The sequence below is a fragment of the Oncorhynchus keta genome, unplaced genomic scaffold, assembly GCF_023373465.1.
Source record: "Oncorhynchus keta strain PuntledgeMale-10-30-2019 unplaced genomic scaffold, Oket_V2 Un_contig_14927_pilon_pilon, whole genome shotgun sequence".
Lineage (NCBI taxonomy): Eukaryota > Metazoa > Chordata > Actinopteri > Salmoniformes > Salmonidae > Oncorhynchus > Oncorhynchus keta.
Window position 1 is genome coordinate 1 of NW_026279029.1, and position 16,050 is coordinate 16,050.

Here is a 16,050-nt window from a genome sequence, read left to right on the forward strand (position 1 = left end):
AGATCTAGCTGGTCTGTCATAATATAATAGAGACAGTAGATCTCGCTGGTCTGTCATAATGTAATAAAGACAGTAGATCAAGCTGGTCTGTCAAAATACAATACAGACAGTAGATCTAGCTGGTCTGTCATAATACAATAGAGACAGTAGAAACAACCATCCACTGTAACCTCACAATGCACACTTCAAAACAAATGAGAGCGAGAGGGAATGAAGGAAGGATAGAGGTAGGAAAGGAGTATGGTATGGACTTGTACACATCAATATCATAGGGATGTTACTAGATGACATCACATGCATAGATGAATATTAACCATTTACCTTACTGAAATGTCCGGGAGGGCCTTCGCCTGGGCTACGGCCATTTGCTTCAGTCTGGAGGGTTTCATGGCGGAAGTGAAAAAAGTTTTTGCGGCTCCGGTGTCCGGGAGAAAGGCTGCCAGGAGGTTACTCCAGCTTCAGCCGGACTCTCTCAGTGTGGCAGACTATGAACCCAGAAGTTACTCCAGCAGGACTCCCTCGGTGTGGCAGACTATGAACCCAGAAGTTACTCCAGCAGGACTCCCTCGGTGTGGCAGACTATGAACCCAGAAGCTACTCCAGCAGGACTCCCTCAGTGTGGCAGACTATGAACCCAGAAGCTACTCCAGCAGGACTCCCTCAGTGTGGCAGACTATGAACCCAGAAGCTACTCCAGCAGGACTCCCTCAGTGTGGCAGACTATGAACCCAGAAGCTACTCCAGCAGGACTCCCTCAGTGTGGCAGACTATGAACCTGGAAGCTACTCCAGCAGGACTCCCTCAGTGTGGCAGACTATGAACCCAGAAGCTACTCCAGCAGGACTCCCTCGGTGTGGCAGACTATGAACCCAGAAGCTACTCCAGCAGGACTCCCTCAGTGTGGCAGACTATGAACCCAGAAGCTACTCCAGCAGGACTCTCTCAGTGTGGCAGACTATGAACCCAGAAGTTACTCCAGCAGGACTCCCTCAGTGTGGCAGACTATGAACCCAGAAGCTACTCCAGCAGGACTCCCTCAGTGTGGCAGACTATGAACCTGGAAGCTACTCCAGCAGGACTCTCTCAGTGTGGCAGACTATGAACCTAGAAGCTACTCCAGCAGGACTCCCTCAGTGTGGCAGACTATGAACCCAGAAGCTACTCCAGCAGGACTCCCTCAGTGTGGCAGACTATGAACCTGGAAGCTACTCCAGCAGGACTCCCTCAGTGTGGCAGACTATGAACCTGGAAGCTACTCCAGCAGGACTCCCTCAGTGTGGCAGACTATGAACCCAGAAGCTACTCCAGCAGGACTCCCTCAGTGTGGCAGACTATGAACCCAGAAGTTACTCCAGCTTCAGCAGGACTCCCCCAGTGTGGCAGACTATGAACCCAGAAGTTACTCCAGCTTCAGCAGGACTCCCTCAGTGTGGCAGACTATGAACCCAGAAGTTACTCCAGCAGGACTCCCTCAGTGTGGCAGACTATGAACCCAGAAGTTACTCCAGCTTCAGCAGGACTCCCCCAGTGTGGCAGACTATGAACCCAGAAGTTACTCCAGCTTCAGCAGGACTCCCCCAGTGTAGCAGACTATGAACCCAGAAGTTACTCCAGCTTCAGCAGGACTCCCCAGTGTGGCAGACTATGAACTCCAGAAGTTACTCCAGCTTCAGCAGGACTCCCCAGTGTGGCAGACTATGAACCCAGAAGTTACTCCAGCTTCAGCAGGACTCCTCAGTGTGGCAGACTATGAACCCAGAAGTTACTCCAGCTTCAGCAGGACTCCCTCAGTGTGGCAGACTATGCAGTGGATTTCCGCACGCAGAGAGAAGGAGGGCATGGAACCCGAAGCACTGTTCTACACGTTCCTGCACGGATTATCGGAGGAAGTAAATGACGAGCTTGCAGCCGGGGAACTGCCAACAGATCTCGACTCACCATCACCTTATCCATCCGTATCAATGGACGGCTACAGGAACTTAGGAGGGAGAAGAAGTTTGATTGCAGTCCCACCGCTCACCCAAGGACTCGGAAGTCCCAGAGGATCCGGGCTTACCTAAGTTCCTCAAAGAGCCTCCGAAGACTGCCGTTACCTTCTTCCCGAGGCTGTCTCCAGCCGAACGTACGCAGACTTAACACCCTGAGTTGTCTGTATTGCGCTACTTCCGGTCATTTTGTGTCTACCTGCCCTTCAAGAGACCTAGCTCATTTGTAGGAATGAGTACTCTGGTGAATCTTAATGACAATTTTGCTTTCACCCGTCTCCATGCTGTGGGGGACCAGTCCAAGTCTCTCCAGGTACTCATCGACTCAGGGGCCGATATGAGTCTTATGGACCGATCAAGTCTATGCGAAGGAGGTGTCATGCTGCATGAGGCAAATGGTCACACCCAGATACTGACTGGTTTTCTGATCCAAGCCCTTTTTCTTAATTTTTTTTAAAAAAAGGTATCTGTGACCAACAGACTCATATCTGTATTCCCAGTTATGCAAAAATACAAAGATTAGGGCCTGATGAACTTATTTCAATGGACAGATTTCCTTAAACCGTTGGATATTTTTTGTTCAGTGTAGTATCAGTGGCCTTTTGAATGTCACCTATAGTTTTCCTTCTAAAGTAGAGATGGGTATTTGACTATGTATGGTAACATTCTACATTTCTGTCTTACACAGACAATGATTTTAACATAAATCAGACATTAATTATTAACCAAATCAGTTTATTATGCATGAAGGAATCCCTTGCCTCGGCTCTCTCTGCAGACACATACCAACATTAAATACATGACGGGCAGGAATTCAGCATAGTTCATCATTGTTGCACATGCTTTAATAAAATGATAGATATATTTACAAGCCACTTTCTTTCCCCAAATTTGAACATACCCCGATCCCACCCCACAGCACTTTCAATGTTCCTTTTGAAATTCACCCACATTAAAAAACAAAAAAACATGGGGCTTTTGGCCAATACAACACAGAAATATATGGAATTCAACATTAACTACATAAATATGGCAGTAACACGGAGGTCTATATATATATATATATATATACATACAAGGTTGTGATGTGGGGAGTCTCTCTCAGACCAGAGCATGCCTTCATCTGATACCTCTAAAGCAGACTGCTCTTCAGAACACCTCAAAGATAAAGATATAATAAACAGGAAGGGTACAATAGTTTTACAAATCTCCCACTTGTTTTTTCTTTTTTTTTCTTTTAGACTGGTCAGGATTTTAGTAGTATAAAACAAAATAAGGCACAATTAATACTTTGACCATTTCATGTCCTGGGGATTGTACAGACATCTAGTAGTGTGGCTTGGAAATGGTTGATTGATTAGAACTGTCTGTCAGCTGACCTTCCCTTTGTATTACCCAATCAATCAATCTGAGTGATTCTAAATGTGTTACTACCCCCCACACACACACAAATAGAATCACATGGAAACCCACAAACAGAACGACATGTTGACAGAGAGAACCTAGTAGTGTACACACTACCAACACACGAACATATAACTCCCCTCCCATTGCCTTTGGTTAGGCCACAGCACTGCCTTTTCAATTGGGGAAAGTTAAACAAATGTTGTTTTCTTCAACAAAAGTCTCACAGGCAATCGATTAATTGATTGATAAGGTTCAAATCGAATGCTAAAGCAGTTGAGAGGGAGAAGAACAAAACTAAAAGCTCTCCCTTTCCACCCAGTCTTCTCTGACCATCACAACCTCTCAGCTTGACAACCACTCTGCTTCTGTTTACATGAAGAGAACCGTGACATCACAAGGAAAATTCTAGCATTCTAGCAATGTTTTGTTTCTTTTCCTTTCTCAGATATTGAAACAGCACAAAACCAAGTTAATGTCCTTCAAATCCCACCTGAAACAGTTTGTCAACATTGGTTTCTGTTGGTGGTGATCTGTATGATGGAGGAGTCAGCCTGTGAGCCCATTTCAAATTCGTAGGGACCATCCAATCAGAGGAGGACGAATGGCTGGGGAGAGGGGGCGGGGGAGAGGGGCGGGGGAGAGAGGCAGGCGGGCGCTGGCAGCTGTTTGGGTCCTGGTTTCTGTTGGTGGTGATCTGTATGATGGAGGAGTCAGTTTCAGAGCCCGCCCACCGGGACCCACTATCCAATCAGAGGAGGACGAATGGCTGGGGAGAGGGGGCGGGGGAGAGGGGGCGGGGGAGAGAGGGGGCGGGGGAGAGGGGCAGGCGGGCGATGGCAGCTGTTTGGGGCTTTGGTTGGTGGTGTGAACAGAGCAGAACAGAACAACAGTTCAGTCATAGCCAGGTGGTCCTTGATGCCCTCTTCATCTGTGTATTCTGGAAGGCTCATCCCCAGGCTTTAACAGCCGAACCAACATAATCATATTTTCTGAAATGAGATCACAAGGGTCAAATCAAACTGCACTCTGAATTCTCATCTTCAATGGGCTTCAATATAGCCATACATATACATCTTTATAGCCTACATGTCTTCATATCCAAACATACAGTACCTTTATAGCCTACATGTCTTCATATCCAAACATACAGTACCAGTCAAACGTTTGGATGCACCTACTCATTCAAGGGTTTTTCAACATTGTAGAATAATAGTGAAGACATCAAACTATGAAATAACACATGGAATCATGTAGTAACCACAAACATGGCATTCTCTCAACCAGCTTTACCTGGATTGCTTTTCCAACAGTCTTGAGTTCCCATATATGCTGAGCACTTGTTGGCTGATTTTTCTTCACTCTGCAGTCCAACTCACTCTGCAGTCCAACTCATCCCAAACCATTTCAATTGGGTTGAGGTTGGCCGATTGTGGAGGCTGGGTCATCTGATGCAGCACTCCCATCACTCTCCTTCTTGGTCAATTAGCCCTTACACAGCCTGGAGTAGTGGTGTTTTTTTTCCATGATAAAAAACAATGATAGTCCCACTAAGCACAAACCAGACGGGATGGCGTATCGCTGCAGAATGCTGTGGTAGCCATACTGGTTAAGTGTGCCTTGAATTCTAAATAAATCACAGTGTCACCAGCAAAGCACCATCACACCTCCTCCTCCATGCTTCACGGTGGAATTCACACATGCGGAGATCATCTGTTCACCTACTATGCGTCTCAAAGACACGGCAGTTGGAACCAAACATCTCAAATTTAGACCATAGGACATTTCCACCGGTCTAATGTCCATTGCTTGTGTTTCTTGGCCCAAGCATGTCTCTTCTTCTTATTGGTGTTCTTTAGTAGGGGTTTCTTTGCAGCAATTTGACCATGAAGGCCGGATTCACGCAGTCTCCTCTGAACAGTTGCGGTAGAGATGTGTCTGTTACTTGAAATCTGAAGCATTTCTTTGGGCTGCAATCAGAGGCTAGTAACTCTGCATCAGAGGTAACTCTGGGTCTTCCTTTCCTGTGGCGGTCCTTACTAGAGCCAGTTTCATCATAGAGCTTCATGGTTTTTGCAAATCGACTTGAAGAAACTGTCAAAGTTCTTGACATTTTCTAGATTGACTGACCTTCATGTCTTAAAGTAATGATGGACTGTCGTTTCTCTTTGCTTATTTGAGCTGTTCTTGCCAATATATGGACTTGGTCTTTTACCCAATAGGGCTATCTTATATACCACCCCTACCTTGTCACAACACAACTGATTGGCTCAAACACATTATGAAGGAAAAGAAATTCCACAAATTAACAAGGCACACCTGTTAATTGAAATACATTCCAGGTGACTACCTCATGAAGCTGGTTGAGAGAATGCCAAGAGTGTGCAAAACTGTCATCTAGGCAAAGGGTGGCTAGTTTGAAGAATCTCATAAAATATATTTTGAATTGTATAACACTTTTCTGGTTAATACATGATTCCATGTGTAATTTAATAGTTTTGTCTTCACTATTATTCTACAATGTAAAAATAAGATAAACCTCAAATGAGTAGGTGTCCAAACTTTTGACTGGTACTGTATGTTTCATATCTTTTATAACATACCCATGAACTGCATCTCCCACTCTCTGACTGACTCCATCTGAACAGCGTTGAGGTCTGACAGGTCATCATAGTCCTCCTCAAGGCATCTTTCTCCAAACAGAACGTGGCCAGACCCCTCGATGCATCCCGGCCCGCAAAGATACCATAAGGACCGTCTGTAGGGAGAGAGACAGTATATTAAACAGAATATATACCTACTGAATTTAACTACGGATCAGTTCTATAAGGACCGTCTGTAGGGAGAGAGACGGTTCAGTAAACAGAATCTACACCTAACTGTATGGTTCAGTTCTAGAAAGACCATCTGTAGGGAGAAGCAGTGCAGTAAACAGAATACGGTTCTATTAAAGAAATGACACGAGGCGACCCACGCGACTCCGCGGAGGCGGCGACTCCCACGCGACGACTCCGGAGGCGACCCCAGACTCCGCGGGAGGCGGCGCCCACGCGACTCCGCGGAGGCGGCGACCCACGCGACTCCGCGGAGGCGGCGCGACTCCCGCGACCTCGCGGCAGCGTGACCCACGCGACTCCGCGGAGGCGGCGACCCACGCGACTCCGCGGAGGCGGCGGCCACGCGACTCCGCGGACCCACGACTCCGACGGGCGATGACCCAGGCGCGACTCCGCGGAGGCAACTCCGGACGCGACTCCGCGGAGGCGGCCCACGCGACTCCGCGGAGGGCGGCCCACGTGACTCCGCGGAGGCGGCGCGGAGCGGCACGTGACTCGCGGAGGCGGCGGGCGGCCCACGTGACTCCGCGGGAGGCGGCGGCCCACGCGACTCGCGCGGAGGCGGCGACCCACGCGACTCCGCGCGGAGGCGGCGGCCCACGTGACTCCGCGGAGGCGGCGGCCCACGTGACTAGAAACGCGGAGGCGGCCCACGTGACGTTTTCCACGCTATTTGAGGCGGCCCACGTGACTCCACGGAGGCGGCCCACGTGACTCCACTGGAGGGGCCCACGTGATGGAGCCACGGAGGCGACCACTGCGTGAATCCACGTGACTCCACGGAGGGGAGGATGTATTGGCAGACCCACGTGACTCCACGGAGGCTAGCCAGTGATCTCCACGGGAGGCGGCGGCACTCCACGTGGCTAGAAACGCTGGTTACAAGAGGTTAGCTAAAAAATGCACGCCCTGGGTTCCATTCGTTTTCAAAACACACTATTTGTATGTGCAGACCTTGTCCCACATGGAGAGCTGGTTCGTGAATTTGCTACACCCCAAAATCACTGAGAGAGCTGGAAAGTTAGCTAGACTAGCTAGTCTAACTGAAACTGCTGGGGGAAAAACTCAGTGATGGAGCCTTCTGGAAAGGGGATCGAGACCACTGCCACATAGTAAACAACCAATTTAGGGGTTGAAGGCCTTCAAATAGTAGCATTTCAAGCCATTGTGCTAAGGGGAGGATGTATTGTAGACAGACTTGCCAAAAGCCTCCTTCACCAGTTAGCTAGCTAGTTTTAATCTTCAAGAGGCTAGGTAAAAGACCTCAAATTCTGGCCTAAGTCGCATCCCTGTTAAAGTCTATGGTCGACCAAACTAAATACGCGATGCAACAGCCCTGGGTCTCAGATACGGATGGTTGTGGAGAAAGACAAGAACACTATATGGGAGGGTGCATGAGACCTTGTTCGGAAGTCCGAGAGCTGGTTGGGGAAGACAGGAGAGATGTGTTGACCTCAGTCCTATACAGCTCCAAAAATCATCTGAATCGTTGTGATGAAGTTCAGTATGACCTACATATGGTATGAACAATGACCTTGAACTGTACCTCAACAATATAGAATGGCACAGTGATGGATATATGTAATGTGATGGAATGGAAATTATAGTGATGACACACCAATGACAGCAGATTGGAAGTAATTTACAACTGTAAATGAGTAAGAGGTGTGTGTGCATGATAGGCCTATAAGACAAGACTAAATTGATGGACCATTAGACTAAATACAGTGATGGACCATTAAAGTAGACTAAATACAGTGATGGACCCACTAAATACAGTGATGGACTAAATACAGTGATGGACCATTAAGTAGACTAAATACAGTGATGGACCATTAAGTAGACTAAATACAGTGATGGACCATTAAGTAGCCTAAATACAGTGATGGACCATTAAGTAGACTAAATACAGTGATGGACCATTAAGTAGACTAAATACAGTGATGGACCATTAAGTAGAGTAAATACAGTGATGGACCTAGATAAATACAGTGATGGACCATTAAGAGACTAAATACAGTGATGGACCATTAAGTAGACTAAATACAGTGATGGACCATTAAAGTAGACTAAATACAGTGATGGACCATTAAGTAGCTAAATACAGTGATGGACCATTAAGTAGACTAAATACAGTGATGGACCATTAAGTAGACTAAATACAGTGATGGACCATTAAGTAGACTAAATACAGTGATGGACCATTAAGTAGACTAAATACAGTGATGGACCATTAAGTAGCCTAATACAGTGATGGATGAAGTAGACCAAATACAGTGATGGACCATGAAGTAGACTAAATACAGTGATGGACCATTAAGTAGACTAAATACAGTGATGGACCATTACAGTGATGGTAGACTAAATACAGTGATGGACCATTAAAGTAGACTAAATACAGTGATGGACCATTAAGTAGACTAAATACAGTGATGGACCATTAAGTAGACTAAATACAGTGATGGACCATTTAGACAGACATGAAGTAGACTAAATACAGTGATGGACCATTAAAGCCTAAATACAGTGATGGACCAAGTAGACTAAATACAGTGATGGACCATTAAGTAGACTAAATACAGTGATGGACCATTAAGTAGACTAAATACAGTGATGGACCAGACTAAATACAGTGATGGACCATTAAGTAGCCTAATACAGTGATGGACCATGAAGTAGACTAAATACAGTGATGGACCATTAAGTAGACTAAATACAGTGATGGACCATTAAGTAGACTAAATACAGTGATGGACCATTAAAGTAGACTAAATACAGTGATGGACCATTAAGTAGACTAAATACAGTGATGGACCATTAAGTAGACTAAATACAGTGATGGACCATTAAGTAGACTAAATACAGTGATGGACCATTAAGTAGCCTAATACAGTGATGGACCATGAAGTAGACTAAATACAGTGATGGACCATTAAGTAGACTAAATACAGTGATGGACCATTAAGTAGACTAAATACAGTGATGGACCATTAAGTAGACTAAATACAGTGATGGACCATTAAGTAGACCAAATACAGTGATGGACCATGAAGTAGACTAAATACAGTGATGGACCCTAAATACAGTGATGGATGGACCAGTGATGGACCATTAAGTAGAAGTAGACTAAATACAGTGATGGACCATTAAGTAGACTAAATACAGTGATGGACCATTAAGTAGACTAAATACAGTGATGGACCATTAAGTAGACTAAATACAGTGATGGACCATTAAGTGAGACATTAAGTAGACAAATACAGTGATGGACCATTAAGACTAAATACAGTGATGGACCATAAATACAGTGATGGTAGACTAAATACAGTGATGGACCATTACGTAGACTAAATACAGTGATAGAAGTGCAACATAAAACCCCTGAATGAGTAGGTGTACAAACTGTTGACTGGTACTGTATATAAATCAAATAGCATAGTACACAAACCAAAACATTTCAAATGTTCAAATCAAAAGGCACAGAAAACGTGGACCCGAACCAAACTTCAGAACCACTGGACAGCAACATAATAAACTAAAGCATTGATCATTGGGAACGAGATCAGAATAACTGCTTGATCCATAACTGTAATAATTCAAGAAGGTAGCATAGCCTATGAAACTAACTCTGTTCAAATCAAAAGTCCTGATTAATATGACATTAGTAACGCAGCCACATCCCCGTTCCCCGGTGCCGACACATTCAGAAATCTAAATATCATTTTCAAAGATGCAATATTCATGAACATTGTAAGGAGAACAAAAACTACTTAGCCTACATTTGAACACCACATTTGAACACCACCACAGTAGCTTTGGGTATCTTCCCAGTTAAGTAGCCTAGTTTTGTTGTTGGCTACATCACTCGCAGCCCACCTCTTCCAATATATTGTGGGAAAGTGCACATCTAATCCTACTCGATGAAGAGCGGAGATAAGCACAACATCCTGGCATTTAAACCATACTAGATGAAATGTTGCATACTATAAAACATTTATTTTGGCATACTGAGAATGTGTCATGCGCAATTGCGTTGTTTCCCGCTATTGGTTGATCCTCCTCATATCTGATCCATCAGCTGTTGTCATACACATTTAGGCTTTGGCATCAGGCATTTAAAGTATATTTGATTTTTAAAAGGTCACATTTAAACAAAATTATTTTGCATACTCTAACAACCTACTATTTAAAACGCAAGTATGGGTATTCGGACACATCCAGAGAGAGTGATAAGAATAGTCTGGTTCAGGAAGGGAATGTCTATAGGTTTTCTTCAAGTACTGCAAGAAGTAGTGCCAGAGGTGGTTTGACTTAACATCAGAAGCTCCTGTAGGTGTCTGTGGCGATGTCTGCCCACTTGCCCTTCAGCACAGGCATCATGACCCCCAGCACGGCCTGTACATTGAAACACCCCTCTCTCGCTCTTCTCTCCACTTGTCCTGCTGTAGGACACAGAGAATATGAAGGTAGTTTCTGCAAGAGGATGTTGTGGGACCCAAGCCAGCCGCCACTAACATAACAGGTGTGCCACAAATGGCTTGGCTGGCTAGGCTACCTAGACCTTTTCATTCCATTATTGACTGAAATTAACCTAACATAGTGACGACATATAACATATTGAATTTGGCCTTTACTACAATATCCCATAGAAACTAATTGAACAACACATTCAGAAATGGCAAAAAAGAGTCAAAAAATAAGGTCAAGTGTCTGTCCTATATATAGGAGATCGGAAAGCTCAGGAAATATGCGTTTTCTGGACACAATTAACCCCTTATTTTTGCTGGCACAAAACTACTTCCATTAGTTTGTGTGGGTTACCCTCATACAGGTCCCGTGACACTCGTAAAGCTAAACAGAGAACATCATGTTCGTCAGAGTCTCCCCTTTCCAGAGAGTGGTCACAACAGTTTGTCGGTCAAACCACTCATATGCAACAGACATTTTTGTGAGAAGACCGATTTGCGGGATGTCTCTTGGTCTGACAAAACACCGCTTTAGCTCTGCTACCTTTCACCACAGATGTGGAAGGGCGACATTGGCGGATGGGGTGGATTGACACGCAGCCCATGAAGATCTCTAGTTTAAAAGGATGGATTGATTTTTTAAATGTTACTTAGGTGCGTCAATAGACTCAAGGAAATACTCGTCCATGACGTCACCGCCACTCTTATCAGTCTATAGGTTGATTTGCATAATGTAGTGGAATTAACTTGGCGTGTGTGTATTTTGATGAGTCTACATAATGACTAACACATCACACAGCCTATTTTGAGAGGGATTTCTCCTGCAGCTCCTCAGCTGGTTGCTGCTGGAGCCAATTTCCTTGTTTCAGCCCATTCATTGCACAACAATGCTAAACGTAATCGTGTGTTAAAAACAGTTTTGGTGCACAATTAAAGGAGCTACTCCTGCTATTTCTATTTGTCAACTGGTAGCCTAATTGAAGTGTGCCTCACATTCACGTGAATGCAATAGGCTATCAGCGCGTCCCCACCACTTTACAATGTGAGCTGGAGGCAGTATGCATTTCAAAAACATAGGCCTACTTAATTGTTTGAAACCTGAATGTTTTACTTCATATTACGAGGCATGTCTTGCCTTGCTTCAAAGTAGCCTATAGGCAAATCCCACCATGGAAACGTGGAGGTAATTATATTATAAACACTTAAAGTTTGGGGAAGCTTACAATTTATCCTACCATTTCTATCGATCTGTAGTTACGATTTTCAAATTAGCATTTTCGTGGAAGTTTCATTTCAATGATAACGTTATCATTTTTCAAAATCAATGTCACGTGGTTAATCATAAAAATCAGAAGTAAAATAAAATCCAAAAGATAAAAAAATCAACTAATGTGAGATCAGCCTCTGCCATATAGACACACTGTGATTCACTGGAGGCTAAAGAAATGAGCGCATAAATACTGCTGAGCCATCATTCTGGAGACACACACCATATCTTCACCACACCCCTCCCTAATCTGGAGACACACCATATCTTCACCACACCCCTCCCCATTCTGGAGAGACACCCCTTCACCACATCTTCATACCACCACCTCCCCATTCTGGAGAGACACACCATATCTTCACCACACCCCTCCCCAATATGGAGAGACGCACCATATCTTCACCACCCCTCCCCATTCTGGAGAGACACCCCATATCTTCACCACACCCCTCCCCATTCTGGAGAGACACACCATATCTTCACCACCCCCTCCCCATTCTGAGAGACACTATATATATCTTCACCACACCCCTCCCCAATATGGAGAGACGCACCATATCTTCACCACACCCCTCCCCAATCTGGAGAGACGCACCATATCTTCACCACACCCCTCCCCATTCTGGAGAGATGCACCATATCTTCACCACACCCCTCCCCATTCTGGAGACACACCATATCTTCACCACACCCCTCCCCAATATGGAGAGATGCACCATATCTTTACCACACCCCTCCCCATTCTGGAGAGATGCACCATATCTTCACCACACCCCTCCCCATTCTGGAGAGACACCCCATATCTTCACCACACCCCTCCCCAATATGGAGAGATGCACCATATCTTTACCACACCCCTCCCCATTCTGGAGAGACGCACCATATCTTCACCACACCCCTCCCCAATATGGAGAGACGCACCATATCTTCACCACACCCCTCCCCATTCTGGAGAGACACCATATCTTCACCACACCCCTCCCCAATCTGGAGAGACACTATATATCTTCACCACACCCCTCCCCATTCTGGAGAGATGCACCATATCTTCACCACACCCCTCCCCATTCTGAGAGACACTATATATCTTCACCACACCCCTCCCCAATCTGGAGAGACGCACCATATCTTCACCACACCCCTCCCCAATCTGGAGAGATGCACCATATCTTCACCACACCCCTCCCCAATCTGGAGAGATGCACCATATCTTCACCACACCCCTCCCCATTCTGGAGAGACACTATATATATCTTCACCACACCCCTCCCCAATATGGAGAGACGCACCATATTTTTACCACACCCCTCCCCATTCTGGAGACACACACCATATCTTCACCACACCCCTCCCCATTCTGGAGAGACACTATATGCGCTGTTTAGAATGGAGCTTTGCCTCAAATCGCTTTCATTAAGAATCGCTTCATTACAGGAGTTGCATGTTCTGTTAAGATACATTACTATACTCTGATTTCACACTCTGATTTCATACTCTGATGTGATTTCTGTCATTCTGAGCACCATGGGTGGACACCTAATGGGTTACTCTGAGCACCATGGGTGGACGCCTAATGGGTTACTCTGAGCACCATGGGTGGACGCCTAATGGGTTACTCTGAGCACCATGGGTGGACGCCCTAATGGGTTACTCTGAACACCATGGGTGGACGCCTAATCAGGTTACTCTGAGCACCATGGGTGGACGCCTAATCAGGTTACTCTGAGCACCATGGGTGGACGCCCTAATCAGGTTACTCTGAGCACCATGGATGGACGCCCTAATCAGGTTACTCTGAGCACCATTGGTTTCACGCCCTAATGGGTTACTCTGAGCACCATTGGTTACACGCCCCTAATGGGTTACTCTGAGCACCATTGGTTACACCTAATGGGTTATGAGCACCATTGGTTACACGCCCTAATGGGTTACTCTGAGCACCATTGGTTACACGCCTAATGGGTTACTCTGAGCACCATTGGTTACACGCCCTAATGGGTTACTCTGAGCACCATTGGTTACACACCCTAATGGGTTACTTCTGGCGTCCACCCATGGTGCTCAGAGTAACCTGATTTGGTTACACAGCCAATGCATAGGAGTCCGGTAAATTTCTCAAATGGCTGGTAAATTAAAATCTTCCCGGTCACATTGTCCGGCACCACATTTTCCTAAAGGAGGGTCTCAAGTTGAAAAGCTCATAGCCCACTGACTGTGAGTGTTTTACAATGTTACGGTTGGAAAACTGTCCCATGGACATCAAAAAAAATATGTTCACTATTTACAGGAGTTGAACTATCCATAAACATGCTACTATGAGGCTGAACAAGAATTGTCCCACTGCACCAGGCTAGAGGGATGAAAGACAGCACACTCATGGGGCGGCAGCGTAGCCTAGTGGTTAGAGCTTTGGACTAGTAACCGGAAGGTTGCGAGTTCAAACCCCCGAGCTGACAAGGTACAAATCTGTCGTTCTGCCCCTGAACAGGCAGTTAACCCACTGTTCCTAGGCCGTCATTGAAAATAAGAATTTGTTCTTAGCTCAGCAAGTTTTGTGGAGCGATAGATAGGTAACGATGCTTCGAGGGTGTCAGTTGTTGATGTGTGCAGAGGGTCCCTGGTTCAAGCCCAGGTAGGGGTGAGGAGAGGGACGGAAGCTATACAGTCACTATAACTCTAGCTTCATGTACATATAACCTCAATTACCTCGACTAACCAGTGCCCCCGCACATTGATTCTGTGCTGTTACCCCCTGTATAAAGCCTCACTTTTGTTATTTTTCTGCTGCTCTTTAATTATTTGTTATCGACCATAACACTTATTTTTCTTAAAACTGCATTGTTAGATACATGTTTGGTTACCTTTCCACTCCTACGAGACTAGCTCGCTAGATGGATGATGTAAATGGATTTATGATCATGATTACATAAGTGGGGTTGATGGGTGGGTCCGCCAGCCAAGTTAAAGGGTCCTTCAGTGGCCAACAGCTACGAGCCGAGCTAATGTTAGCTAGCAATCTTCTACAGCTGATCAGCTAGGCCTAGTCCACAGCATTAATCTTCAGAATATGGCTCGTATAGGACAACCTAACAACGTTAGTTAACTAGCTGTGTAACTTGATATGATCTCAAAAACAGTTCTGATATTTAGCAGTGAGATAATTTAGCTAACTGGCAAAGTTGTTTGCTACCTAGCTATACCTGGCTTTAAAACGGACGTGGTTTAGCGCTATCTAGCACAGGGGCTTGGTTTTCCGCACGCCTTTGGGGATAACTAGTTAACTAGCTAACTTGTTTTCGTGGTCCCCACTTCAGCTAACGCCGATCAGTCTGTCTAGCTAACAACCTAGTTTAGATGTAACTACATAACAGGTAGCGTAGATAGCTAGTTAGCTTAACCACCTTGTAAACAAGCGTGTCTAACGTTAACATACTGCTACAAACTAGAAGACACTGCTTGCACAGACAAAAACCATGTAAAATGAAAAGTGCCAGATTAACTACCGTGCAAAATTAAATCACTAAAATAACTTGCTGTAACTGAGTTAGTTAGCTAGCCGAAGCTGGCTATTGCGCCCAAATAACCGATGCCATCGTCATGTGTGTTGGTCTAGACTGGTGCCAGACACAGTTGCTAAGCTACAATGCCTCGCTAACTAGTGTGCTCTTTCCCATTCACCGATTCCTACCTCGACCATAAAACTTTTTTCCGGTGGTAACATCGAACACTTTCATATTGACTGCCATCATGATCCGGGGGTTTTGCAGTCCATCGTATTCCCCAAGTTGCTCCAAAGTGAAATCACGTCTTCTCATCTTCGGCAGAGACGAGGCCTCGCTTCCCTGGGCCTCGTCAGCACCAATCCGTTTACCCCATCGCCGATAAATAACATAGCAGATGGTAACCACTACAACTAAAATACTTAAATTTAACAACATCCCGCCAAGACTGAACCCGTCCGACTCATCTGAAGTTGTCTGCCCGCCACTAGTATCAACAGCTCCAGTCGACCTGTCGCCGTCGTCCGCCATACTGTCGATAGAGCCGAACACAAAGACCCGCCCACCTGGGGCTCCTCGTCACATATGATT

At 45.5% G+C, this 16,050-nt stretch overlaps 1 pseudogene; it reads right to left on the reverse strand.

The window, feature by feature from the left end:
• Positions 1–3,979: 3,979 nt before the first annotated feature.
• LOC127918807 (membrane-associated progesterone receptor component 2-like) lies at positions 3,980–16,050 on the reverse strand (annotated as a pseudogene).